Genomic DNA, 4,937 nt, shown 5'->3' on the forward strand with positions numbered 1-4,937 from the left:
GACTCAATATGATAGCGATTAAAATATTTTGAAATTAGTAAAATCATATTTAAAATCTTAAAATCTTTAAAAACAATATTAATTAAAGAAAAAATATTAAAATATAATTGTATTGTACTTATTTCTGTTTATGATAAGTGTAGAAACAGTTTCTTTCGTTAAGAGTACAAAGTCTCACGTTACATTTAGTACAACTATAAACCGTCTGACCTTTGGGGCACAACATACATCATCCTTTTTTAATTTTTTTAGGTAAATGGTCTTCATTATCCAAGCGTATATCATCCGTAGGTCTTAACCTGGGTAATTTTTGAATTCGTGGATTAGTTAGTAATTCTTTTATTGGTCTACCAGGTTTTCTTTGGTTAATAAGAGTTTTAGCTATTGAAGTTCTAAATTGTTTTAATAGCATATGTTTAACGTTTAAATCATTATTTAACTCTTCAAATTCACGCCTATATAATAACCATGCATTGTTGACAGATATGTCCAATAACTGGGAAAATACAGCCAAATACCAACGATGTGATTTTAAACCAGTACGATATAAAGATACTCATATTTTTATCGTAGCGACGAACTGATGACGTTTGTTCATTTACAGGTACAAATGAACTTACCAATGTTACACATTTGTTATCTGCCCATTTTACAACAGCAATTTTTTTTTTTATTATCACACCTCATTTCATAACTTCCTCTTCCTTTTTTGAGTAAATCTTTGTCATTTATGATATCACATCCACAAAGTCTATTTTGTTGTATTGTTCCAACTCTTAAAATTCCAAACTCTTTTCTTAAATACGTTACAAGTTCCAGTGATATAAACCAATTGTCAAAATAAACAGCTGTAAGTGGTTTATCCGAAATGGTTTTACAAAGTTGGAGAACAACTTTTTGCCCTAACCCAAAAAAAGTTTCTTCATATTCTGAGAATGATTCTGTACTAAACGTTGTTTCACCCGCATATGGAAAAAAATCATGCACAAAACCATCAATTCCAGCTCTTACAAAAAATTTAAAACCCCATTTCTTAGGTTTGTTTCGAATATACTGTCTTCTGGAGCCAGCTTTGGTCCCTTTATAAGGAAACATCATCTCATCTATTGAAAACAACTTACCCTGCTCAATTAACAAACAATTTTTTCTTATACCTTCTAAAATTGGTCTTACTTTGTAAAAACGGTCAGAAGTATCAATTGTTTTGTTATCAACAAAATGAATATATCGACGTAGCATTTGATAACGCTTTAAAGCCATAGTATCTGCAATTTGACTGTATCTTAAGTCGGCAGACCAATAATCAGTATATGCAGGCATTGCTACGATTCCCATAAGTAATTCAATTCCAATATAGTGTTTTATTTCTTCTACTGTTGTTTCTAAAGACTTACCAAGTTTTTGGGAACTATATATATTAGTGTGCTTTGTTATGAGTTCTAAAATATCATCTTTAAGAAACATTTTGAAATATTCATAAGGAGTGGAAATATTTTGAGGTATGGACGAATACTTAAATGGAGGCAAATCAACAGGAAATTTAAACTGTTTTGTCCATTTAAAAGTCATTTTTTGTCGTATCATTTTTTTAGTTTTATTTGTAAATGTTGATGGAGGAGGTTCAACCGATTGAACATATGCTGATGATACCGTATTTGATTCCACATATGTCATTTGAGCTAATCTAGCCGATTTTCTTTGAACAATCGATAAGTCAGAATCGGAATGTAAATTGACTGATAGCAAAGTACTTGGAGAAGAGAGATCTAATACATTTTCCGTAGTACTTAAATTAATTGGATTATCAATTATATTACTTTCAAAATTAGGAAAATCCAATATAGGATTAGAAATAGAAATAGAAGCTTCAGCCAAACTATCATTGTAATTTGTACTTGGTAAATTTATGTAATTATTGATGTCTGTACCTAATTCATCAAACATGGGCATATCATCGATATCGTTTAGATAATTCTCTAGTTCCGAAGCACCACTCGGAGGACTTGACGAGTGTGTACTACAATCAGAATTTTCTATAACAGTCATGTTGGGGGCATTTGATTTCTTATTAAATGATAATTCAGTCTCATCTTCAGTTTCAGAATCTTCTGAATCTGACGAAGGAAGAACAGATTTCAAAAGCCTCAAACTTCAAGATGAAATAGTTTTTTTATTTCTATACATAGCTACCTAATAAAAATTAAATATTTATTTTATTATTTATTTATTTACATGGCTAGTAAAATGATAAGTAGAAATTTAAATACATATAATAATAACAAACTATATATAAATAAATGGTAATAGTAAAACAGAAATACAAAAATAAAAAATCACGATTATATTATTATTTAATATTTTAATAATTTATTTCAGAATCTAAGGTTCCGTATCTTTTTAAATACAACAATAAATATGAGACAACTGAACATTTATCTTATAAGATACAATGTTATACATGAGGCCGCTGAGCAATGTATCTTATAAGATACAATGTTATACATGAGGTAGCTGAGCAATGTATCTTATTGGATACATTAAATATAAACCATAAAAAAACAATACTCGAGAGTTAAAACCTAACATTTTATTATATTAAAATGATAATAAGGATATCCTGAATAAATATTACTAACTTACAGCTTGTTGTCACGTATATTCAATGACTTATAACACTCCAAAGTCACAGGAAATCACAAACACATATAAACACTAATCCACGTGTGAGACAAATGATAACAGCGTAATCAATTTCAGCTACTATCAAATGATGTTACATGTATAAACTCTTTGGAATATTTAGAAAAGTTTACAACAGTTTTATGGAATAACTAAATATTATTTTTAATATCAAAATTAACTGATTTACGTGTATCTTTTAAGATACAGCGTCAAGTTAAGGGTTAACATTTCACCGTATTTACAATTCACCGCATGTACAATTCACTGCGGCTACAATTTGTCGTGAATATAGTAAAATGTATTAATAAGTAAATAATAACATAATAGTATAATAATTACTGTTCATTCAATTAAAAATTAAAAATTAATTTATACAAATACATTTATATTATATTTTCCAAAAAAAAAATAATATAGTAAAGTTTATTATATTCAATTAAAAATTAAAAAATAGTTCATACAAATAATACATTTATATACTGTCAGTCAAAAAAAAGAATTATATTACAATAAATAATTACTCAAATAATCATACAATAATAAATACTCAATAATCAAACTGTTAACTGAAAATTATGGGCTATGCCTCTTAAATAATCTTCTGTTATTCTATTATTATAGTCATTAAACACATTTTTTAACCTTTCAGCAAAATCTTTGTATTTTCTTTTAACACCGATAGAATACCCAGCTATTAATTGTTCAACATGGATTTTATTTAAAAATTCTTCTTTTTTAAATACCTCAATAAACTTCCAAATACTTGGATGAATTACATTTAATGTGGATGAAAAACTATTATGCCAACCTTCGACAGAATTATTTGTTCTTGGAATGTTTTCTTCTAAATGAGCATAACAGTTCCACAAATTGATCGGGAATAAGGCTGGCTTTCTTCTATTCCTACGGTCCATTCGACCAATCCACGTTGGAGTTAAAAGTTCTTCGTGTGCTGTGTTATGGGCTATGAGATATCTATAAGATATCTACGAGATTACAAGACTAAGTTAGTATGACCATGCCTCGTGTCAAAGGTAATGCGGATGCTACTATGACTATGATACGTGTCGGGATAGTAAGCGCACCAATAATTACAGTGCACTAATGATGCATTTGAGATGTTATTGCACATTCTCAAATTCGTGTCCGAATTTGCAACAACAACTACAAGGACACCTGGTTTCACCCAGAAGGCGACAACACGACGTAAACAAGAGACGCACCACAATATATAAGGGAGCCCGAAGACCATCAACGGCAGATGTACCAAAGCTATCAACAACTGAGCACTTTCACGACACTCAGCCACTTATTTTGTTTGTTACATGTATTTTATTTATATGCAATAAAGACATATTTCGTTATTAAGTTTAACTTTCATTCAAATTAACCATTTGGATTAAAATCTGATACTGGCACGCAACAGCTGTGTAGTAACTAGTATCCATAAAATCATTAAAAGCCTGTTCAACATCAGCTACAGGTACAAAACTAAGGGCGGTCATCATTCTTATTTGAAGGGCGAATTCTGAATCTTCAGTGTACCGTTGTTGAAGTCCAGCTTGTTGAACGTGTCTCCAAACAGCCTCGAATTTTTGTAACTGGAAATTTTTTTGAAATGGCATTCATGGCAGCTTTCTCGAAATCAATCATAATTGTATCCGGATTCAATTCCGGTTTTATTGATTTCAATGCTTAGAATAGACGACAGTATGTAGATTCCATTTTATTTGGTAATAATGCAAACACCGATGGGAAAACATTACTGTACTGTACACCATGTAAAATTATATATTAATTTACACATTTAGTTAGAAAAAAAATATCATATACTTGTATAGGTATAAAATATAAACTATGATAAAAACAATCACGTTTAATGAATAGATTATAAATTATAATCTATTCATTTTTAGGTCATTTTTATAGGTATATATTTGTTGCTTGGAATTATAAAATTTTTAAAAATATTCATTAAATGTAAATTTGTTTTAAATGTTTCGTTTTGTCTCGTAAATTAGTTATTTTTACGAAGACCGGCTAATTGTATCTACCTGTACGGATATACGTAATTTCTATCAAATAATCTCGATAAGTACGGGCTGTTAGCATAATTGTATAATAGTAATAATATAATAGATACGGGCTACGGCCGGTGACAAATATAGGCCGTTGACCTATATTGTAGGCTGGCTAGGCGGGCGTTTGAGGAGGTAGGTGCATGTCCCTATCTCTGGGCGCAAATATTAACATTA

At 29.7% G+C, this 4,937-nt stretch overlaps 1 pseudogene; it reads right to left on the reverse strand.

Moving 5' to 3' along the window:
• Nucleotides 1–229: 229 nt before the first annotated feature.
• On the reverse strand, nt 230–2,184 carry LOC126554518 (piggyBac transposable element-derived protein 3-like; annotated as a pseudogene).
• Nucleotides 2,185–4,937: the final 2,753 nt, after the last annotated feature.

This window comes from Aphis gossypii, unplaced genomic scaffold (assembly GCF_020184175.1).
Source record: "Aphis gossypii isolate Hap1 unplaced genomic scaffold, ASM2018417v2 Contig00532, whole genome shotgun sequence".
NCBI lineage: Eukaryota > Metazoa > Arthropoda > Insecta > Hemiptera > Aphididae > Aphis > Aphis gossypii.